Genomic DNA, 25196 nt, shown 5'->3' on the forward strand with positions numbered 1-25196 from the left:
CCCGGCAGGATTTCAAACATGAAAGGTTGACACAAAGTCCTCTAGGTGGCCAGGGCGTAAACGTGTGCGAACAGGTCGCGGGGCGGCCTGAGGCTGGTCAGGCCGAGGTGGGGAGGGAGATGGCAGGGGAAGCTGAGGCCCAGAAATGTCTGGGGCCCGTGTAGGAGCTGCATGAAGCCCCGGGGCGTCTCGCCATGCTGAGGGAATGGCTATGGTTGTGTCACCAGCTGTGTGTGGCGGAGCTGACACCTTCCGTAGACGACTGGCGTGCCACCGAGTGCCATCGCTGAGGAGGTAAGTGGCTGGGCCCAGCTGACGGGTGACTTGGAGAGGAGAGGACCAGTATGAAGCCATTTTATTGTCCCTGTGGGGCCTGCGGACCCTGACCCAGTCTGACACATTGATGTCTGGCACCCTGGTTCGTTTTGACTGGTCAAACCGTTGCTTCATCCGCGTCTGCTGACGAGTGACTGAGGCTCTGACCCCAGAGGGAGGTGCCTGAGGTGTGGAGGGGCGGAGCCTGTCAAGAGGCATGCACAGTTCCCGGCCTAGCATGAGAGAGGCTGGGGAGACGCCTGTGGTCGAGTGCTGTGTGGCCCGATAGTGCAGCAGAGTGTGACGGATGGCCTGCGTGAAAGAGCACCCTTGGGCCATGTGTGCTCTGAGGCCGTTCTTCAGTGACTGGTGAAAACGTTCAACGCCGCCATTGGCCTGGGGGTGGTAGTACGCAGTGCGTATATGACGGATGCCCTTGCTGTCGAGATAAGCAGTGAACTCAGCAGAGACCAGCTGAGGGCCGTTGTCAGTGGTGATGGCCTTTGGGAGGCCCCAGCGAGAGAAAAGAGAGTCCAGGAAGTCGATGATGATCTGTGAGGTCACAGTGCCGGAAGTGGTGAGTTCAGGCCATTTTGAGTGTAGATCGTAGGCGACCACCATGAAGCGTTGGTGGTGGGGAACTCCATGGATCTCACCACAAATGTCCAACTGCAGGTGTTCCCAGGGCTGAGAGGGCCAGGCGAGAGGTTGCAGGGGTGGGGGAGCCTGGTGGCCAGTCTTGCCACTCACAAGGCAGGCAGAACAGTCCTTCACCAGAGCCTCAATATCTCTGTCTATCCCCGGCCACCACACCAGGTCTCGGCAGCGCTGTTTCAGTTTCACAATGCCCAGGTGGCCTTCATGCGCCGTATTCAAAACACGTGCACGGAGAGCAGCTGGGACCACTGTGCAAAACCCACGTGCCACGCAGGTGTCGTTCCAGCAGGAGAGCTCCTGTCTGACTCGGGCGAACGCAGCCAGCTCCTCTGGGACCTTGTGAGGCCAGCCGTTCTGGATGTAGGTGCGGAGCTGGGAGAGGACAGGGTCCTGTTCGGAGGCTGCCCTCAGCTCCTGCAGAGAGACAGTGGCCTGGAGGGGTGTGTGTAGCATTTGGACAATGTCCTTTTCCACACAGTCAGTGTCCGTCTGTGGAGCTGGGGTGGAGACAGAGCGAGAGAGCAGGTCGGCGACAACATTGTCTCTGCCTGGGGTGAACTGCAGGCTGAAGTTGTACTGGCGGAGGCGGTCAGACCAGCGGTGCAGCCTCAGGGGTTTGTGGCCTGTCCCAGATGTGGACAGCAGCGCTGTCAGGGCCTGGTGATCTGTCCTGAGGGTGAAGGAGCGGCCATAGAGGTAGAGGTGCCACCTTTCACAAGCCCAGATACAGGCTAACGCCTCACGCTCACCCACGGAGTACCGCTGCTCGGTCAGGTTGAGGGCACGGGAGGCGAAGGCAATGGGCTTCTCCACACCGTTCTGGGTTTGAGACAGCACGGCCCCTATCGCTGTGGCTGATGCGTCACAGGTCACAAAGGTGGAGCTGGAGATGTCGAAGTGAGCCAACACTGGTGGTGAAGTCAGTTGAGTCTTGAGATCACGCACAGCGTCACTGCATGCCTTTGACCACACCCATGGCTCGTCCTTACGCAGCAGCTGGCGCAGGGGGGCTGTGGTCGCAGAGTACTGGGGAAGAAACCTCAGGTAGTAACTTGTCATACCCAGGAAGGAGGCGACCTGGGCGGCCGAGCTGGGCTCAGGGATGGCCTGAATGGCGTCCACGTTGGATTGTAGTGGAGTTACACCGCTCGCTGACAGCCGGAACCCAACGAAGTCGATGGCTGGTACAGAGAGGACACATTTCTCAGCATTGAGAGTTAGCTTGTGCTTGGACAGGGCTGCGAAGACCATGTTAAGGCGCTTGTCGTGGATTTCACTGGTGGGCCCGTGTACCACTATATCGTCCAGATAAATGGCCACGCCCAGTATGCCAACCAGCACGGAGACCATGATTTTCTGGAAGCAGCTAGGGGCGGAGCTGAGACCGAAAGGCATCCTGGTGTAGCGAAACACTCCTGCATGTGTCACAAAGGCTGTGAGGTTTCGGCTGCTGGGGTGGAGGGGCACCTGTAAGTACCCCTGTCTGAGGTCGAGCTTGGAGAACACCTCAGAGCCATAGAACTGAGCAGTGAGTTCTTCTGAGGTGGGCAGTGGATACTTATCAGGGACCACTGCCTTATTTACTGCACGTAGATCGACGCAGACACGCAGGCCCCCCGACTTCTTCTTAGCCACCACGAGGTTTGAGACCCAAGGTGACGCGTCCACCGGTTCAATGATGCCAGCTTCCAGCAGTTGTTGCAGCTCGGCGGAGACCCCATCACGGAGAGCCAACGGGATGCGGCGCAGTGGTTGGATGACAGATTTCACAGCAGGGTTGAGGAGAGGTTGATGGGTGAAGGCGGAGAGGCAGCCCAGCCCCATAAACAGCGATGGCCACTTCTGCTGCCAAGGTGTGGCGACAGTCAGGATTGCTGCCCCCCTTGTGTCTAAGAGGGAAAACCCCAGAGCGGAGAACAGGTCCAGGCCCATCAGGTTGGCCCCACGGCGTGCCACATGAAAAACTGCATTGGGCACCAGCTTGGTTCCATAGCGGACAGTCACTTGGAGAGAGCCAACCAGATCGATTTTGGAGTCACCATACCCACAGAGGACAGCTGAGGGTGCGGACAGTGGCAGTGAACCGAAAAATTGACTGTAGGTATCAACATTCAGGAGAGACACACTTGCACCGGTGTCCAACAGCAGGGGGATGCACACATCATTAATGTTGACTGTGCATGATTTGAATGACACTGGCCCAGAGCTCACCTTGTGAATGACGGCGGTTGAAGACTGGGGGGTGTGGCCCTCTGACCCAGCCGGGGAAGATCGACAGACGTTGGCAAAGTGATTGTGCTTACCGCAGCTACGGCATGTCTGGCCACGGGCAGGGCAGTTCTGAGCCCTTGAAACATGAGACCGAGACCCACAGTTACCACAGGACTGTTGAGGGCGGGGCCGAGAACGCCGTCGTTGCAGTTGCAAGACGTTCCCAGTGGAGTCGGCGCCCGCCTCGCTCTGGCTGGGTTGCGTCCCGAGGGGCAGCCGTGAGTAGAGGGAGGAGTCGTTGGCAGCTTGACTGGAGGTGGCCACTTGCTGTGTATTTAGCATAGCAGCACACTCAGCTGCTCCCTCAACCTGTAGTGCGATGGTAATTGCTCTGGACAGCAGCAGATCATCTTTTTCCAGCAGGAGAGTCTCACGCACCTTTGCGTTGTTGGTGTGTTCGATTAGCTGGTCGCGAACCATCTCGTCCTGAAGCGCGCCAAACTTGCATGAGCTAGCTAGCCCTCGCAAATTAGCTACGTACTGCCGCACAGACTCACCAGGCAGTTGGTGTCGCTGACGGAATATAAATCGCCGAAGGAGGGCACTCTGTGGAGCAGCGAAATGGGTGCTCATAAGTCCCACAGCTTCGGCAAAGCTTGTGACGTTCCCCAGAGTCCCGAGCACACGATGACCCTCTGCTCCCAAGCAGTGAAGCAACAGAGCCGTCTTCCTAGCCTGGCTCACGTCGTCGAGCCCTGAGGCGATGATGTAATTTTCAAAACTATGTAGCCAGCGAGTCCATGGTACCGGAGGCTCGCCAGGTAACGCCAGGAAGGGGGCAGGTGGTGGGAGAGAGATATCAGCCATCCTCGTCGCCAATATTGTATTTAGAAATCACGTCAGGACACAGCGCTGTCGCTCGACACAACCTCTCCGTGGCATTCTTTATTTAGACTGACACAGCATCAAAGGCAGACCCGATCAAACAACCCAGAGCCCGCAGGCATCACCAATCGATCCCAGCACAATAGAACAGCACCAAATCAAATGCAGCACTGTCGATGTGTGCATACATAACAGTAGTGTGGTAGCTATTGCGTCTTCTGCGGATCAGTTGGCTCTATATGCAAACTGCAGGGGATCTAGGTTTGCAGCGAGGCAGACCTTGATGTTCTGCATGACAAGCCGCTCAAAGCACTTCATAACTACGGGAGTGAGGGCCACAGGGTGGAAGTCATTCATACGGGCTGGGTTTGACTTTTTGGGCAGGGGAATGATGGTGGCACTTTTGAAGCAGTTGGGCACTACTGCTTGACTAGGCAAGGTGTTGAAGATGTCTGCAAAAACATAATTCAGCTGTTCTGCGCAGTCCTTAATAACACACCCAGGTATGTTTGGCCCTGCAGCTTTGCGTGGGTTGACGCTGGTAAAGGCCTTTACCCCAACTGTAGACAGCTGGCATACCTGGTTGCTTGGTGATGGTGGAAGTTTCTGTGCCTGCCTGCTGTTGGTTACCTCAAAACGTGCAAAAAAAAGTCATTTAGTATATCTGGACAAACTAAAATTTAAAAAACCCCCGATGGCAAGGCGCCGGGTGTGGATGAGATTCGCCTTGAGATGCTGAAGGCTCTGGACATTGTTGGGTTGTCTTGGTTGACATGCCTCTTCAGTGTCGCGTGGAGGTCGGGGACAGTACCTGTGGAGTGGCAGACTGGGGTGGTGGTTCCCATATTCAAAAAGGAGAGTGTGCTCCAATTATCGGGGAATCGCATTGCTCAGCCTCCCTGGGAAAGTCTACTCTAGGGTGCTCGAAAGGAGGCTCTGACCGGTTATTGAACCTCAGATCCACGAGGAACAATGCGGAGTCTGTCCTGGCCGTGGAACAACGGACCAACTCTACCTGTGCTGAGGGGGGCATGGGAGTTTTACCAGCCAGTCAACATGTGTTTTGCGGGCTTGGAGAAGGCGTACGACCGTATACTCCGGGACACTCGGTGGGGGGTACTGCGGGAGTATGGGGTACCGGGGCAGTTGCTACAAGCCATCCGGTCCTTGTATAACCAAAGTTAGAGCTGTGTCCACATTCTTGGCACAAAGTCAAACACGTTTTCGGTGGGTGTCGGATTCCGCCAAGGTTGTTCCTTGTCTCCGATTCTGTTTGTGATATTCATGAACAGGATCTCAAGGCGCAGCCAATGTGAGTGTCCGTTTTGGGAACCTCAGAATTGCATCTCTGCTCTTCGCAGATGTGGTTTTGTTGGCTTCATCAGAACGCGACCTTATTAATATAGCCTATTACAGACTCGGTGTATTCCTGCTGTGATATCCTGAGATACTTACCTGCATTGCCACAGGCGGCCGTACGACCCTAAGCTCCTCACTTAGGTCGTACTTACCTGTTTCCGGTTCTCTTTTCCCTCTCCTGTGAAGACCTGGCACGCGAGACGTCATGCTAATGGTTAATGATAAACGGTAATGCTGTATCCTAAAAAGGTGTAATCATTCAAACCAAAGACAAGTTGCGACGAGGATACTGGACGGACAAAAAGGTGTCTGACTGAGGACGGATGGCGAGTCGGAGTTAAAGTTCAAGGCTGCGGTAAGGACTGTATCATGTTAAGTTGCTAACGGGCTAATACTGGATAGAGGGAGGACAAGTACATCAGTAAATAAAAATGAGTACGATGATTGTCAGCATACGAGGCTAAGGCGCAAACGTCTGAAGAGTACTGTGAAATACTCGAGCAGTTTTTTTTTTTAAGCACATGAGTTGAGCAGAGAGCCAGCCTCAGCGTCGTGGGGCCAGCCACGTACAAGCTCATGAGAAACCTAAGCCTAGCGCAAACGTACGAACAGCGTAAGCTTTTCATGCATAATCACTTCAGTCCGAAGCCGAGTGAAATCGTTCAGAGATATACATTTGACTCTCGCTTCGTCAGCCTACGGACACTGTCAGCGAATATGTTGTCGAGCTACGGCGATTAGCACATGATTGCAACTACGGCACGACACTCGAACAGATGCTAAGTGACAGGCTTGTATGCGGGATAAACGACGATCGGATTCAAAGACACTTGCTAGCTGAAACAGATCTGACGTTCGAGAAAGCATACAAGATGGGTGTGTCTGCAGGAACACAAGACTTGCAAGCTAAAGCAGTAGCGACGATTGAGAGCAACGCAGTGAGACAGACGGAGAGAAAACAGATGCATTGGGAATGCTACCAATGTCACGGGAAACGGCACAGTGCAGCCGAGTGCAAGTTTAAAAATGAAAAGTGTCGCTGTTGTGGTAAAATAGGGCATGTGGCAGGGAGGGCGTGCGTGCCAGTGAAAATAAAGCACCCAGAGCGCAGCACAGAGGCCCGCGCCCACACCGTTCACACAACGTGCGAGAGAGAGCAGACGATGGTGATGATGGTTCCGAATCAGAGGAGGCATTCACGTTAGCCTGCATTAAAACAGACACGGCAATACGGAGAGCGAAGCCTATTGAGGTGAATAAGAAAACCGTGCACATTGAAATTGATACGGGCTGCAGCGTGAGCATAATGAATGAGAGCAAGTTCGAGGAGACGTGGGAAACAAAACGACGCCCACAAATAAAACAAACCAAACTCAGAATGAAGTCCTACACCGGGGAGAAAATTGTTGTTGGTGTGGCAGAAGTGAACTATGCACGGCGAGTGAGGACATTACCCCTGGTGGTGGTGAAAGGTGCAGGACCTAGTTTACTAGGAAGAGGGTGGTTGGAGGAAATAAAGCTGAAGTGGGATGAAATTAAGCACATGAGAACAGAGGTGCTGACATTACAGGATGTGCTCATTAAAAATGAGGACGTTTTCAGAAAGAATTAGGCATGCACGCAACAGGTCGCGTGTCTGCTGAAGCCCGCCCCAAATTCTATCGTCCGTGCTCTGTCCCATACCCCATGAGGGCCAAGGTGGAAGAAGAGCTAGACAGACTGTTGAAGGAGGGCATAATATCGCCAGTCAAGTACGCTGAGTTGGAGGCGCCCATTGTTCCTGTTCTCAAGCAGAATGGTTCAGTCAGGATATGCGGTGACTACAAATTAACTGTAAACAACGCCTCCTCACTAGAGCAATACCTGATTTCCCCATGTCAACGACCTTTTCAACACGTTAGAGAGAGGAAAAGTTCTTCAAACTTAAGCCATGCCTACCAACAAATTGGGTTGGGTGAGGAATCCAAAAGGTACCTAACGGTAAATGCACAAAGGCCTTTTCACCTACATTAGATTACCATTCTGAGTTTTGTCAGCACCTGAAATCTTCCAAAGAAAGATGGAGAGCCTGCTGCTGGGCCTGCCCCGGGTAGCTGTGTATTTGGATGACATTCTACTGACTAGGAGAGATGAAGCTGAACACCTGAGAACGCTGGAAACATGAGCCAAGGGAGTTATTCAACACGAGCTCCAGCCATATGCCATTGGGTTAATCAGGTGGGATGAGGGGAAAAACTTGTTTTTTTTAAATGTCCTATTGTGTGTTTTCAGAGCGGTCCTGCAGTGATGTAATTGCCTCCTGTGGCCACATTCGGACTTCATTGAGTACCGGTTTCTCTCGTTTCACCCACGGTCTGTATGTCGGAATCAGTGTAAGTTAAGTGATTGGAGTTTCCAATGTGGGGGAAGAGGACTGCTTTATAGTAATTTTTAATGTTCGTGAAAACTAGGTCAGTGTTATCATCCTTTGTTGCAAAATTCACATGCTGGTAAAACACACTTGAGACTTGCCTTGTTAAAATCTCCTGCAGCAATGAAGAATGCATCGGGGTGAGCCGGCTGTTGTTCGCTGATGGGGTTGTAGAGTTCATGCATAGCCTCCTTCACATGCGCATTTAGTGGTACATAGGCTACCACAATGACAATTGCCGTCAGCTCCCGTGGTAAGTAAAAGGGTCGGCACTTTATCGCGATGAACTCTGTGCGGTGAACAGAGTCTAGAGACTATCTTGGCACCATGATTTGTTGACGTAAACGGCCAGGCCGGTGGAGTGTAAAAGCCCATCGAGGTGTCCGTGATGTTTTCATTTAGCCATGTCTCTGTAGACACGGAGACACAGCAGTTCCTCACGCTGCACTGGAAAGCTCTCAGAAGTTGGATATAGTCCACCTTTCTGTCCAGAGAACAAATATTAGCCAGCATGATTGTCGGAACTACCGGTTTGTATGGGTTAGCCTAGCTTGCACACCTCCGCGCTTGCCCCGCTTCCGCATCCTGTCACACCGCTTTCGGTGTTTCGTCTCGGGCGCAACTCCGGCCAATGCCGTGGTCCTCGGGTCCGCCCGACGTAGCAGACTAAAGCTAATAGTGCGGTATGCTATGTCAAAAAAACAGCTCCCGTAGGATTTTTGTGGCAAAATGGATTTTTTTGTTGTTGTTGCTGTTTTGGCTTCTATAGGGACCAAACTAACAGAAAATGAAGGGTGCCAAATTTTCTGACCCCCACCCCCAATTCTGGGGGGCCATCCATTTTGGGACCTCCCAGAACAGTAAAATAGAAGTCAAAATGGCTGTAGAATTGTTATGCTTCAGTTGTATAACACCAAATTTGGAGGAGATGCAGTTGAGAAGTTGTAGAACAGATCCAAATATCTGTGGCCTGCTGGTATTACTGATGTTATTCACACTCAAATTGTAAATTTTGTTTAGGTGAACCTAAAAAATGGAATTTCTGCTGTAGTTAATCTGCAGTCCTTCTGTCCTGGTGGATGGTACAACTAAACTTCCACTTGAAGTACATTTTTCCAGGTGTTACCTATACATAGACAGCAGAATTGTGCATCTGGGCCCTGTACTTGCGGAACTATTACTGAATTATTTTGGGCATGTAATTTCGGGCAAAAATTCAAAAACATTGCCTGGGACTGAAGTGGTTTTTAATGTCCAATTTTTATAATATAGTTTTGTAGGTTTTAAAATATTCTGAGTTGATTGAGTGACAATTAATACTTTACTGAAGGTGTTGACCATTCTGAAAGATATTCCTGTTCTGACTCTGAAAAAATAAGGGTTGAAATGTGGCCATTGTAGCATAATCCTTGTTAATTTAGTTCATTTCAAACAGGTGAGATCATAATTAAAGCGCAGCTGTGTTTGTAGCTGACTGAAAACAAAAAAGAACGGTACTCAAGATAAAATAAAATAAAAATAGGCCAATACGAAAACAACAACAACAAAACAAACAAACATCACAACAGATTTGAAGAGTCAACATTTTGAGAATCACATTCATGGAATTGCTGAAAGCAACTACCTGGTAAGTGATACTTTTATTTTGATTTTTTTATCATTCAGGTGAAATTTAAAACAAGCCTGAAAGATTTATGAGCCAATGTTTACACATATTTTGACATATATTTACATTGTTTTCCCATTATTGGGTCTAATCTTTCAGTCGGACATGCCCTGATCCAACAATTTTGGACTACTAACAGTAAGCTAAGGGCTAAATTTAAACCATGCCCGCTAGATTTAAAAGCCAGCATTTGCGCATATTTATATTTACATTGTTTTCCCATCATTCGGTTTCATCTGTCTGGCATGCACAGATCTGACAACGAACTAGAAAGCTATGCTAAACAGTAAGCTAAGGTGGGCTGAGAATGATCTGGTAAATGTGTCATATTTTTCTGATATTTAAACCAAGCCTTCTAATTCAAATATTTACATTGTTTTCCCATCATTAGGTTTCATCTGTCTGGCATCCAACAAATTGGACAACTTGTGAGCTAAGGTGGGATGAGATCTGGTCAATATGGCCGAGGAATGCAACATTTGCGTGATCTGCAAAGAAGGTGCCACCCCTGGCAAGCGACTAGTTAAAAATCCAGCCATGATTGATGACCTTCTGCAGGCTTGCAGGGACAGAGTTTCTTTAGGTCAAAGTGATTCTGAGGAACTTTCCGACTACTTATCTGGCCTAAATGAAAGGGAACTGAAATTGGTTCATTATCATAGTGAGTGTCGAAAATCTGTTATAAACAATAATAAAATTGACCGTCTCAGGGCTAACAAATCCCGACCTCAGTCACCTGTCTGTTCTAGAAGAGGACCTGGGCGCCCTTCAATTACTACAGGATCTGTTAGACCTAAACGGTCGAAATCTGTCCCAAAGGAGCAAGTGTGTTTATTCTCACCTTGTGACTTTTGTTCCAAGGGTGATTCAGAGCCACTGCACCGTGTTCTTTCTGATGCAATGGGTGAAACCCTTCTTGAAATAAAGCAGCAGAAGCTGTTTAGCAGACCTAGTGGATGCTGGTGATGCTTCAGCTCTTGAAAAGTACTATCACAGGGATTGCTTGCGGAATGCAAAACGTACCGCAACAATAAAGAAAGATCATGATAATGAATCTGTAACGTATCGGGAAAGAACCCAAAAGCAGACGGGACAACCAGGTAAGGGAAGAATCAAGTCTTTATTGAAGTGACCGATCTCGGGGGTAGAGCAGGAGTTGGCTCTGTGGCAGGCAGGCAGAAGACCATGAATGGCGACGTTCCAGCGAAGACTGGTCCATAGTGGAGGCCTTTTAAGGGTGAGGGCGATTGCTTGATGGCCAGCTGGCGTGAAGGGGGGGTCAGCTGCTGTAGCAGGTGTCAAGGGCGATCGCTTTGATGTCAAGGGCGAGAGGCTGTGACAGTACCCCCCCCCCCTCCGAGGGGCGCCAACGGGCGACCTACCAGGCCCATCAGGGTGCGTCCTGTGGAAGTCCCGGATGAGGTTCGCGTCCAGGACAAGGCGACGAGGGACCAAACCCCTCTCCTCCGGGCCATATCCCTCCCAGTCCACGAGATACTGCAGGCCGCGACCGCGGCGACGACAGTCCAGGAGACGACGAACGGTGTAAGCCGGATGATTGTTGATCATACGAGGAGGTGGGGGCGGGGGGCCGGAGGAACTAGAGGGCTGGTAGAGACAGGTTTGAGGCAGGACACATGGAAGGAAGGGTGAACCCGGAGAGTGCGGGGCAGCTTCAGACGGACCACAGAGGGATTAATGACTTTGACAATGGGAAAGGGACCAATATACCTGGGGGACAGTTTCTTAGCGTCCGATTTCAAGGGTAGATCCTTGGTAGAGAGCCATACCTGGTCACCGGGGGAGTAGTCCGGAGCAGGGGTGCGATGACGATCCGCCAAGTGCTGGTAACGGCCGGAGGCCCTGAGCAGTGCAGCACGGGCTCGCCGCCAGGTCCGACGGCACCGACGGACATGGGCCTGGACGGACGGAACCGGAATGTCTACCTCTTGAGAAGGAAAAAGGGGAGGCTGATAGCCGTAAAGGCATTGAAAAGGGGACAACCCAGTAGCAGACGATGGCAAGGTGTTATGGGCATATTCTATCCAGGGAAATTGTGAGGACCAAGAGGATGGGTTGGCAGACACCAGACAGCGGAGAACAGTCGCCAATGCCTGGTTGGCCGTTGGTCTGAGGATGGAACCCCGATGACAGGCTGATGGTGTCACCGATGGCAGAGCAGAAAGCCTTCCAGACAGCAGAAGTGAACTGGGGGCCATGGTTAGACACTATCACGGGGAAGACCGTGGACCCGGAAAACCTCCCTGACCAGCAGATCCGCAGTCTCTCGGGCCGAAGGCAGTTTAGACAAGGGCAAAAAGTGAACAAGTTTACTGAAGCGATCAACAGTCAGTACAACGGTGTTACCGTCGGAGGCGGGCAGACCAGAGACGAAATCCAAGGACAGATGCGACCAGGGACGGTGTGGAACAGGCAGGGGGCGCAGCAGACCGGCACTGGCCCGAGTGGAGGGCTTAATCTGGGCACAAACAGGACAGGCAGAAACAAAAGACCCAGTATCCTCCATCATGGAAGGCCACCAGAACCGCCTACGGAGGAAGGCTAGGGTACGGGTTACTCCAGGATGGCAGGTGAGTTTGGAAGAGTGAGCCCACTACAACACACTAGATTTAACAGCATCTGGAACAAACAAGCGCCCGGGGGGACCGTTACCTGGGTCAGGCTGAGTCTGTTGTGCTGCCATGACCTCCCTTTCAATGTTCCAGGTGACAGCCGCAACGACACAGGAAGAGGGAACGATGGTGTCAGGTTGGAGCTTGGGTTCAGACTCCTCCCCATGCACACGAGACAGAGCATCGGGCTTGGCATTCCTGGAGCCAGGTCTGTACGTCAAAGAAAAATTAAAACGACCAAAAAAGAGCGCCCACCTGGCTTGGCGCGTGGTGAGTCGCTTTGCTGACTGGATGTATTCCAGGTTCTTATGGTCAGTCCACATTATAAAAGGAAGCTCAGACCCCTCCAGAAAATGTCACCATTCCTCCAGTGCCAATTACACCGCCAGGAGCTCACGATTCCCCACATCATAGTTCCTTTCAGCTGGGGAGAGACGGCGAGACAGGAAGGCACAGGGGTGTGTCTTGCCATCCTCAGTGGAGCGCTGAGAAAGGACCGCCCCACCCCAATCTCAGAGGCGTCCACTTCTACAACGAACTGTTTGGTTGGGTCTGGCTGGGTGAGGATAGGAGCTGTGGTGAAGCGGTGCTTGAGGGCTTGGAAAGCTGCCTCTGCTACAGGGGTCCACAGGAACGGTCTGGAGGTGGAGGTAAGAGTGGTTAGTGGGGCCGCAACGCGGCTGTAATTGCGGATGAACCGTCTGTAGAAGTTGGCAAAACCGAGGAACCTCTGAAGCTGCTTACGGCTGGTCGGGCTTGGCCACTCAAGAACCGCTCTGACCTTGGCGGGGTCCATTCTCATCTGCCCATCGGCCACGATGTAGCCCAGGAAGGTGACTGAAGGGGCATGGAATTCGCACTTCTCTGCTTTTACGAAAAGGCGGTTCTCCAGAAGCCGATGAAGGACTTGGCGGACGTGCATGACATGCTCTGACAGGTCTCTGGAAAAAATCAGGATATCATCCAGGTAAACGAAACGATCCGACATGTCACGTAGGACGTCATTGACCAGACTCTGGAAGACAGCTGGGGCATTAGTGACACCAAACGGCATCACCAGATATTCAAAATGCCCCAGGGGGGTGTTGAAGGCAGTCTTCCATTCATCTCCGTCTCGAACCCGGACCAGGTGGTAAGCATTGCGGTGGTCTAGTTTAGTGAACACTGGCTCCCTGGAGAGAATCAAAAGCAGAAGTCATGAGGGGCAGAGGGTACTTATTCTTCACTGTGATGTTATTGAGGCCTCTATAGTCAATACACGGCCGGAGGGTTTTGTCCTTCTTGGCCGCAAAGAAGAACCCCGCACCAAGGGATGACGATGACGGGCGAATAAGACCAGCCGCCAAGGAGTCCTTGATGTACCTCTCCATGGACTCCCGCTCAGGCTTGGAGAGGCTATATAGATGGCTGCTGGGGAGGGGAGCGCCCGGCAGCAGGTCAATAGCGCAATCATAGGGGCGATGAGGAGGCAGGGAGAGAGCTTGCTGCTTGTTGAACACGGCTTGGAGGTCATGGTACTCTGGAGGCACCAGTGACAAGTCAGAGGTCTCAGAGCTTGACACCTGACAGGGGACAGACTGAGGCAGAGCAGACTGGAGGCATATGGCATGAGAGACGGGACTCCAACTTGAAATTCTGGCCGATGACCAATCAATATGGGGACTATGCTTAACCAGCCAGGGATGACCAAGTATAATGGGAACAAATGGAGAATTGATAACGAAAAAACTTAACTCCTCTTGATGGTTTCCCGACAACAGGAGGCGCACGGCTCGGTCTTAGAGGTTATCCGGGCCAGGAGACGTCCATCCAGGGCATTAGCTTCAAGAGGCTGGTCCAGACTCACAGTGGCAAGACCTAACTGCTTCACAGCACTTGCATCCAAAAAGCTTTCATCAGCTCCAGAGTCAATTAAAGCCAAAAGTTTAGTGGATTAACCTTTTAAAACTGATAGTAGCTTGCAACTGGGTACGTGGACAGGCAGACAGTTGGGCGGACGGTGAGGGCAGGAGGCGAGAAAGTGACCAGGCTGACCACGATACAAGCAGCTGTTCTCGGTGATGCGGTGTTGACGCTCCTCCGGGTTGAGCCGGAAGCGGCCGAGTTGCATCGGCTCCGAAGCTGGGGAGGAGTCACGCCTCGGGCTTTCTCGGAGGACGTCAGCCTCAGTCGAGCGAGCTCGGCCCCCAGCGTTTGGAGGTGTGGCCCGTGGAAAGTTGTTGTGACCAGGAAAGCGGCGCGTCCTCTCTCTCCTCCGCTCCTGGAGACGGTTGTCCACACGAATGGCCAGGGTAACCAATTCCTTCAACCCTCCAGGCTCGGGGTAGGAAACCAATTCGTCCTTTATGGATTCGCTGAGACTGTTGGAAAACCTGGCCTGGAGGGACTCGCTGTTCCATCCGCTAATAGCGTACAGAACTCAACTGAGTAGTCAGCGATGCTGCGGGAACCCTGGCAGAGAGAGATCAGTCTTTTTGAAGCATCCTTTCCCCGCATGGGATGATCAAAAACCTGGCGAAAAGCAGTGGTGAACTCAGCGTAGGATGAGGAAGTGGAGGCCCGCATCTCCCACACCGCTGTAGCCCAATCCAGAGCGCTTCCCCAGAGAAGACCCATGATGTAAGCGACTTTGGCTCCATCCGTGGAATATGACTGGGGCTGCTGGTTAAACACAATCTCACACTGCATCAAAAAAGGGTGACAAAGTCCAAAATCTCCATCATACCTATCGGGCGGGGCAACCCATGGTTCCTTAGCCGAAGTTGATGGCGCTGGAGGTGCGGGTCCCGGGCTAGCGGAGGCTCTAAGTTGGGTCTTGATTCCGGAGATCTTTGAACCGAGCTCACGGAGGGCATCAGCCATCTCCTGTAGCACGTGGCTGTGCTGGCCGAGGACCGATTCCTGGTTGGGTACAGCCTGGCAGACCGTGGCCAGGTCTGTGGTGGAATGGTCTGCTGGGTCCATAGTGGCTGGAACGTACTGTCACGTATCGGGAAAGAACCCAAAAGCAGACGGGACAACCAGGTAAGGGAAGAATCAAGTCTTTATTGAAGTGACCGATCTCGGGGGTAGAGCAGGAGTTGGCTCTGTGGCAGGTAGGAAGGCAGGCAGAAGTCCATGAATGACGACGTTCCAGCGAAGACTGGTCCATAGTGGAGGCCTTTTAAGGGTGAGGGCGATTGCTTGATGGCCAGCTGGCGTGCCGGGGTGAAGGGGGGGTCAGCAGGTGTCAGCTGGTGTAGCAGGTGTCAGCTGGTGTAGCAGGTGTCAAGGGTGATCGCTTTGATGTCAAGGGCGAGAGGCTGTGACAGAATCACTCATTCGCTCTTTATGTGACGAACAGTTAATCCTCGCCATTCAAAATACCGTCACAGACGATGTTACTCTTGACATAGCTCAGGTCAATGATGCTTACTTGTTGATCCTGAAAAGATATCACATGGATGTCGATGAGACTACAAACTATCGCAAACATCTGAGAAAGATCATTGGTGAGCGACTTCCAGATGTCCAGTATGTAAGCTCACTGCAACGAAATGAGCCAGACAAGCTTGTTAAATCAAATGTAGTTAGCAAAGCTATTGATTGCAGTATTTCCACTATGAATGATGGTCAGGTTATTGGCAACCTGAAGAAAGCTGCTAACCTACTGCGGGCAGAGATCATGCAAAAGCGCAGCTGGTCATTTGCCGTGATATTTGATAACTTTAAGAATCCCTCTTTACACCAATTCTTCCTAAGTCACCTCCTCTTTGGCAGTCATGTTGTCAGTGTTTGGAATGCGGGATGAAGAAGTAGACACAACTGTTGATGTTGCATGCCAGTTTCTAGTCCAGAACACTCGCACTGATCGTCAGGTGAAACATCAGCCAAAGAAAGACGATGCCTTTCGGCAAAATGTTCAAACACCCCTCTCAATCGGACTGCCCCTTGCTATCCACTCTAGAGTGCGTGACAAAATCCTTGTCCAGAACCTCTCAGATGTCTACATTGGAAGTGACTACTTGAAGATCCTTGACTTAGAAAAAAGTGTGGAGCAGTCTGTTCTTCAACGAATGAAGGATACTGGCGGATTTTGTCTCCCTGACTTTGAAGAAGGGTGTGAACGTCTGGTTTGCTATTGACAATATTGATCTTTTGGAAGCCACTGGGCAAGAAACCTTCCATGGCACAGTGGTTGTAATCAACCAGCAGGATGAAGATGGAGACCTGATGAACCAACCACTTGTTATAACAGAAAAACCTCTCACGGTATCACCTCTGGCATTTGATATAAACTTGCTGCAGGAGCCAATGATCAAAACCACTCCATTGAGATTTGAGTCTGTGATAGAAATCGAAACAATCTCATTTCCCAAGAATTCACTCACACCTGGGCATTCACAAACTACCTTGCAACTGATGATAACAGGGGGGCAACCTCAACTGAACCGCAGCTGGCAAGCAAACAGACCCAGAACAGTGAAGAAGAGAGAAGCCATGCTGAATCTAATAACGACAGAAATCAAGATGACTCGATTGTGTCGATCAAAGAACAAAGGCGTAAATCAGTGAAATTGAAGAAGGAAGATGTGATGCCAACTTGGGCTGCAACTAAATCTCTACTGTTATCTCAGTCCTCTAACAGTTGCACCTCAACAAACACAGGGGTGATTGCTCCACTGTTTAAGACCTCGCCAACAGATTATGCTACCCTCTATACCGCTTTGAAGTTAACCCAGGGTATCTCTGCCACTGTCATTGGCCCTCACAGAAAAACACTGATAACCCTAGATCTTGAACTTTACTCCCGTGCATTGAAGATTCAGCAGTTAGTTGGAAACACCAACTGGATCCTAAGAGCTGGAACTCTTCACATTGCATTTGCTGTGTTGCATGGTCTAGGTAAAACAGTTGATGGAAGTGGCCTTGACATATGTGCTATTGAAAGTGGTGCATACACATCAGCAGCTCTTCGTGGTATCTTTGGTGGCAAAGCTTTTACAAACGAGGCCTTGAGTACCACATCACTATGAGCCTTGCAATTTTGATGTTGCGATTTGATGCCATCTTGTCAAAACTTCCAAATTGTCCAATTCAGATGCAATGCATTGCTCTCAAGGACAAACTCCATGAACGTAACCCACTGATGGTAGAGATCTTTGAAGAAATCCAATCCTGGTACACAGAAAATGTCAAGCCACTCGATGATGAAAAAGACATTGGTGAGTTCACTCAATTCTTAACCCAGTATCTTCACCAGGTAGAGAGTCTTCTTAATCTCATCAGCTCTTGCCGCTCAGGTGACTGGGAGGGATACTTGTATTCATTAGAGAATATCAAGTATTTCTTTGCTCATGATCTCCTCAACTATGCCCGCTTGATGCCAGTCAATCTTGCTCAACTGAATGCTCTTGAAAAAGATGACCCAGAAACATGGAATGCACTGAAGTCTGGTGCATTTGTGGTGGCAAAGTCAGAGATACCCTTCACTCATCTCTTCACTGATCAAGCCCTCGAGCAGGAAATCAAGAAGCTAAAGGGACATGGTGGGATGGTAGGACTCAGTAGAGATGAAGCAGCTCTGGACCAGCTGATCATTGCCACACCTCATCTTGCTGATCTAGTGAATCAGTACCTCAAGAGCTTCCCAAAAGCTTCCAGATCTACTTCAAGGACAGAGCATTATCATCTCTCAGGAGAGATTGCATTGAGGTCAAGAACAAATGCACTGAAGCTACGCGACTTGATTGAGTTGCACTGTGGAGGCAATCCATTCAAAGAAAAAACACCATTAAAGAGTCTTGTTTCATCAGCGCTTGTGACAGATGTGGCAAAGCATGATATTCTCCAGTTTGCAGAAAAGGGTCAGAAGCGCTTTGAGGAGTTTGTTTCTGAACGTTTGATCGCTACGTCAACACTCAATGTGGGACAACATGAAGAAACTCAAGTTGAAGACCTTTTCAAACTGGATGGAGAAAACAAAGGTACGTGTTGGAGACAAGGTCATTAAGTTGCGTGAGGAACGTGAACTGCTTGGAAGATTTCTCATCATCCAAGGGAGTCGACCAAGTCTAGTTCCCAAACTTGAGGAGGCAATTGGAGACTATGAAATGTCAATGATTCCCCGCTCTCTGTGTGCTGTGGATGGAACCTTGTACATCCCTACAGACAAAGCTAGTCTCATGCATTCAATTGAAGATGCCAAGGCAGAGCTCCTTGAAGCTGTCCCAAAGCCTGATACAATGCAAGAAGATCCTCCAGGTGTCCCTATCAAAGTTCTAATAGTTGATGCCATGGGTGTGCTTCAGAGCATGAAAAAGACACCAACCATGCGGAAGCTGTCAGACCTTCAGGACGCATTTAACAAACGCATCAAAACAATGATGGCTGACTATCATGAGGGTCGAGTTGTCTTTGATCGATATATGGATGAGTCATTAAAGAAGAAAACTCGACAGAAGAGAGCAACTACTTCTGTAGAATATGAAATCCATCCAGAGATGAAGCTCACTATGTCGATCAAGGATCTCCTCTCTGCATCATCGACCAAGAAGAAGCTGACATGTGAGTTGGGCCAGGGACTGCTAGAGTATTTCTCAAAGGACAGTTCTTTCCTACTGGTTGTCATCTAAGACGCCATCAAGGGGCGTGATTTTGTGGAGGCACTCACACATGAAGAGGTTGATACCTTAATACCTCATCAAGTCCTTCCCTCTGCTGCCAATGGTGCCTCACGAGACATATGTGTTTGGTCACCCGACACTGATGTCCTCTTACTGCTGCTTGATTTAGTATCATGTTAATGCATTGCAACTCCAACTTCTCTGACATTTTCAACAGACAAAGAAACGGGAAATAAATGTTTTTGAGCGTGTTCAAGTTATTGGACGTCAGAAATGTCAGGGATTACTTGGCCTGCACAATTTTTCTGGTGCTGACTGGGGAGGAAAATTTGTTGGAATCTCCAAAAAGACGTGGATCAACGCATACCTGAAGCTTGATGATGATGATCCTGCCATTGACTGCTTCAAGGACCTTGGCAAGGGTTCCATTTCCCCTGAGCTTATCAATGGTGAGCTCCCATCACTGGTGAAGGCATTAGAGAATTTTGTGTGCTGTGTTTACAGCTCAAAAGGTCCAACAACCCTGCCATCACTCAGATGGGAACTATTCCGATCAAAGAACCTGGAGGATGAGATGCTACCTCCAACTCGTGCTGCATTGCTACCCCATATCCTACGTTCCCGTTATGTCACAATGCAAGATAAGTCATACAAGACGAATTGCCCTGAGCTTCCACCAATCGAACAGAATGGATGGAGTTCAGTGAGTGGCGGATATGTTCCAGTCAGGTGTCTTGCCCTCCCTGCACCACAGGCAGCACTTGAGCTAATCAAATATGGCTGCAAAGTAGGTTGCAAGGGTCAGTGCAGCTGCTCAAAGAACCACCTGCCTTGCCCTCCTCTCTGCAAATGTTATGGTGGAGACTGTACAAACACAACAAGTGAGTACATTCCAGAAGATGACAATGCTGATGAATAGATCATCAAGTATTATTTAAATTCCTTTATCATCACCTGTATTTGTTTTGTTTTGTTGTAGATGTTTTGGGGAATTTAGCAGCTTTTTCTTACTCTATGTTGCGCCAGTAGGTAAATAGAGTAACTTTTTTTTCAATTGGATACTAAGTGCAACTTTTTACTGCTGCTTGTCATGTATATGCTGCTATAAACAACATACAGTATGCTTAACTGAAAGATAAACCTGTCTTACTGGATTACTCGACTACTGTGTGGTTATTTACATAATAGAAACATGTTTAATAAATGTCTTCCATTTTTCACATTAAATATGAGTTATGTTCCCTTTCACAAAAAAAGCAAATTTGTTTTTACCTAATTTAGTACAATGGACACCATCTTGGATTTGACAATAAATAAGTAAATCATGGAAATTTCACTGATTCAGTTGAATTCCTTGAGCCCAAAAACCTAAGATTAGACACCAAAATCAGCTTTCTAGCTTGAATAGAAACTGAGATATAGCCATTTTAAGCTCCTGGCAGCCATATTGGATGCCATCTTGAAAATGATGCATTTCCAGGAGGTAGATTTTCCTAGATTTTTAGTATGTTCTTAAGCATGCCTAGAGGTAACAGAATCAATAGAAAAAACTATGCTATCTATTTTCTTGGGATTACGTTTTTTTTTCACATATTGAACCATCTATTTTGGATAGGGGGCGCTCAGAAAGGGGGTGGGGGTCTGAAAATTTGGCACCCATAATTTTCTGACAGTTTTGTCCCTATAGAAGCCAAAACAGCAAAAAAATCAGTTTTGGCACAAAAATTCTACGGGAATACATACCATACTGCACTATAACCCAGTCGATCCAATGTCGGCTCTCCCAGCCAATGTTTCTCATGCAAATGGCCAAAAGAAATTGACGATCATAAACATACACTGCTCAAAACAATAAAGGGAACACCTAAAAACACAATATAGACCTCGATGAATGAAATATTTTAGCTGAAAATCTTTATTTATTAGACAGAGGAATGTGTTTAGAGCAAAATAACCTAAGAATGATCAATGGAAATCAAAATCATTAGCCCATTAAGGTCTGGATTCAGAATCATACTCAAAATCAAAGTGGAAAATGAGAACATAATTCTTCAAGACGATTCAAAATGAGGCTCAGTAGTGTGTGTGGCCTCCACGTGCCTGTATGCACTCCCTACAACGTCTGGGCATGCTCCTGATGAGACGACGGATGGTCTCCTGAGGGATCTCCTCCCAGACCTGGATCAGGGCATCGGTCAACTCCTGGACAGTCTGTGGTGCGACATCGCGTTGGCGGATGGTACGAGACATGATGTCCCAGAGGTGCTCGATTGGATTCAGGTCTGGGGAACGTGCAGGCCAGTCCATAGCATCAATGCCCTCGACATACAGGAACTGCTGACACACACTGGCCACATGAGGACGAGCATTGTCCTGCATGAGCAGGAACCCAGGGCCCACTGCACCAGCATATGGTCTGACAATGGGTCTGAGGATCTCATCCCGGTACCTAATGGCAGTCATGGTACCTCTGGCTAGCACGTAGAGGTCTGTGCGGCCCTCCAAGGATATACCTCCCCAGACCATCACTGACCCACCGCCAAACCGGTCATGCTGGAGGATGTTGCAGGCAGCAGAACGTTCTCCACAGCGTCTCCAGACTCTCTCACGTCTGTCACATGTGTTCAGTGTGAACCTGCTCTCATCTGTGAAGAGCACAGGGCGCCAATGGCGAATCTGCCAACCAAGATGTTCTCTGGCAAAGGTCAATCGGGCTGCACGGTGTTGGGCTGTGAGCACAGACCCCAATTGTGGACGTCGGGCCCTCATACCATCCTCATGCATTCTGTTTCTCACTGTTTGAGCAGAAACCTGCACATTAGTGGCCTGTTGAAGGTCGTTTTGTAGGGCTCCGGCAGTGCTCCTCCTGTTTCTCCTTGCACAAAGGACCAGATAGCGGTCCTGCTGCGGGGTTGTTGTCCTCCTGCGGCCCCCTCCACGTCTCCTGGTGTACTGGCCTGTTTCCTGGTACCTCCTCCATGCTCTGGACACTGTGCTGGGAGACACATCACATCTTCTTGCCACAGCACGCATCGGTGTGCCATCCTGGATGAGCTGCACTATCTGAGCAACTTCTGTAGGTTGCAGATACCGCCTCGTGCCACCTCTAGTGGTGAGGGCACTAGCAAAATGAAAAACTAACCAAAGATCGGCCAGAAAAAATGAGGACAGGCAGATGGTCTGTGGCCACCACCTGCAAATCCATTCCTTTTATAGGGGTTGTCTTGCAAATTGTCTAATTTCCACCTGGTGGAAATTAGACAATTTACCAACAGGTGAAATTGATTCACAAATCCGTGTTGCTTCCTAACTGGACAGGTTGATATCTCAAAAGTGTGATTGACTTGGAGCTACATTGCATTGCTTATGTGTTCCCTTTATTTTTTGGAGCAGTGTATTTCCCTCGCACTCCACATGATGACACAAATTTAGACGTGGACAAAGACACTGCATAGTCGGCACTTGGTGAGGCCGCCGCAAACCTCCGTCGCTGTCATATTGAAATATAAGGAGCAGAAATGGCGTTTTGGTTTTTTTTTCTCCCCATAAACAGTCAATGGTGTTGATAAAACTGCTAAACAAACGAGGAGCGGAATATCAATATAGATGTAGGAAAAAAAAACTTCATACATAGCAGTACAAACTTGTTTCGTGCGTCGCGTAATCATCAGCTGCTAATGTGATTCAACAAAGAAAACACACACAGTACACATTGCCCCGCGTCACGCCCCTAATTTCGGTGGACAGCAACCAATGAGAGGAGAAAACATTTGAACTATTACAACCAATGGTGGGGTAGAAAATGCAACCAATGAGGTAAGGGGCTGGGGCTTGTTTTGAAAAAGCATTTAAATGACCAGGGCGCTGTTGAAATAGCCTACATTCAAAATATAACAAGGTGACGTCAATGGGGTAATGTATGGATATCATACCATTTCAGACACACCACGACTACCACCGATGCGCTGCAGTATTTAGTTGATTTACAGTTGCAGTATTTACAGGCGTTGGGCAGCGGCGATTTTAAATTGTCTCGTCCACGCCAGACGCGAAGCTATGGGCGGGCCTCTCTGGGCATAGGCCCGCCCACTTCTTGCCTATGCCCATCCAATCAAACAGCTGATTTCTTTTGTAACAAATCTGTTATAAAAAATGAGTTAACGTGTATGGATTCCTTATCTCTGTCTATTGATGTGATATTCAGCATTTCATTCCATACTGTTATAATACAAGGGCGTGTGGTGGGGTATCGTTTTGGTACTGATTGGAAGGTGGTGTTGGGGCACAGTTGGGAGGGCAGGCAGTTGAAATATGAAAATGCAACATCTCATAAATGTAATGTGTATCATCTAATGGGGGAGGGAGAGAATAATAAAGACGTTTTACTTAGTTTTTTTTTTTTTACTTTAGGATTTTTAACATTTTTATTTTGACACCATGGAGCCAATCCCCTTTCTACTTGTTCTCGGACTTGTTGAAGCAGTATACATAGGTGAGACGGCAGTTACCACAGTAGTGCCTATCAAAGTGGCTGGCCATGAAAACGCCAGCGCCACACTCGTCAGCTGGGCACTCGCGCCTCAGACGGTGGATCTTACCCTTCTCATCAACCTTGTAGTACTTGAGCACAGCAAGGTTGACCTTCTTCCTCTTACGTTTGTTCTTTTTGGGGGTGGTGTAAGAATTCTTCTTCCTCTTCTTGGCACCACCAAGTGCAGACTGGATTCCTTCTGAATGTTGTAGTCAGAGAGTGTGCGTCCAAGCTGCTTCCCTGCAAAGATCAACCTCTGCTGGTCTGGAGGGATACCCTCTTTATCTTGGATTTTGCCTTGACATTTGCAATAGTAGCTGAACCTTCATACAACCTCGAGGGTTATGGTCTTCCCCGTGAGGCTTTTTATGAAAATTTGCATTGTGGCGTTCAACCCACCACAGTCTCACTCCTAATGGCGGACCATGAAAAAATATATTCTTTGTAACTTGTAGTTACAAAGACGTTTTTTTTCTTCAGTGTCTACAGCTGGTGGCCAACTCATTTCTACTATTCGAGTCGAACATATCAGGTTTGCAAATCTTTTTCTGCAAATTGAATATGCATTGCTCTTTGCAAGGATTTCCCATGCGGTTCTTCAAACCAAGATAAATGGCATTAACAAGTGGCTTTGAAAACCTTAAAGACGGCTTGAGCCTATCACAGCAGTCTCCAGCGTCCCCGATTGGGGAAAAGCGGCTTGGATAATGGATGGAGGTGTTCATTATCAGGAATTGGTGGATGACGAAGAGGCCATTAATTCCTGATTATTGACACCTCGTCAGGCATTATATTTACTTAATCTACTTTTCAATAATGTTTATTGTGAATTAATCTGACCTTCAACAGTGGATAGTCAGTGATATTTTCCTGGACAATATCGCACATTTTCTTCATTTCGCTTCACTTTCGCACGTTCGACTGACAAACTGGCCAAACCTAGCACCTGAGGGCGGGAAATTCCCAGATTCATCCTAGGAAAAAAATATTTGCGTCCGGGTCGTTGCTTGCAGCGAGAGCTGCATTTTCTTCACCTGTTGCTGCTGTCATCTTCCACAGTAGCGATGGCGTGCTGACTGGGCAAGTGGAATTACTATACTGGCAAAGAGCTTGCATGTTTTTTTTTAAAAGAAAAACGTTTTTCATTGGTTTGGAACGCCAGTGTAACAAATACTTGGCGGAGGCATGGGGAAACGTATCGGAGTAAAAAGTAAACATGCAAGTAAAGTACAGATCCCCGAAAAAAACCCGTAAGAAACGAAGTATTTTTACTTCGTTACTTACCAACACTGGAGAAGAATGAAAGTCAGTAGGAGCAAGATGGAATACATATGCGTGAGTGAGAGGGAGGACAGTGGAATGGTGAGGATGCAAGGAGTACAGGTGATGAAGGTGGATGAGTTTAAATTCTTGGGGTCAACTGTCCAAAGTAACGGAGTGCAGGCAGGGTGGAGAAGAGTGTCGGGAGTGATTTGCGACAGAAGGGTACCAGCAAGAGTTAAAGGAAAGGTTTACAAGATGGTTGTGAGACCAGCTATGTTATATGGTTTCGAGACGGTGGCACTGACGAAAAGACTGGAGGTGGTAGAGTTGAAGATGCCTAAAATTTACGTTGGTAGTGACGAAGGAGGACAGGATTAGGAACGATTATATTAGAGGGGCCGCTCAGGCTGGACGATTTGGAGACAAAGCAAGAGAGGCAAGATTGAGATGGCTTGGACATGTGTGGAGGAGAGATGCTGGGTATATTGGGAGAAGGATGCTGAATATGGAGCTGCCAAGGAAGAGGAAAAGAGGAGGTTTATGGATGTGGTGAGGGAGGACATGCAGGTAGCTGATGTGACAGAGGAAGAGGCAGGAAGAGATGGAAACAGATGATCCACTGTGGCGACCCTTAACGGAAGCAGCCAAAAGTAGTAGTGGT

At 49.1% G+C, this 25196-nt stretch overlaps 1 protein-coding gene and 1 pseudogene across 2 annotated transcripts in view; one reads left to right on the top strand and one right to left on the bottom strand.

Moving 5' to 3' along the window:
* The window catches only part of mtmr1a (myotubularin related protein 1a), a 277755-nt gene that overhangs the window by 111666 nt on the left and 140893 nt on the right, over window positions 1-25196 (top strand). The window lies entirely within an intron of this gene.
* On the bottom strand, window positions 23197-23685 carry LOC130130324 (ubiquitin-40S ribosomal protein S27a-like; annotated as a pseudogene).

This window comes from Lampris incognitus, chromosome 20 (assembly GCF_029633865.1).
Source record: "Lampris incognitus isolate fLamInc1 chromosome 20, fLamInc1.hap2, whole genome shotgun sequence".
In the NCBI taxonomy this organism is placed as follows: domain Eukaryota; kingdom Metazoa; phylum Chordata; class Actinopteri; order Lampriformes; family Lampridae; genus Lampris; species Lampris incognitus.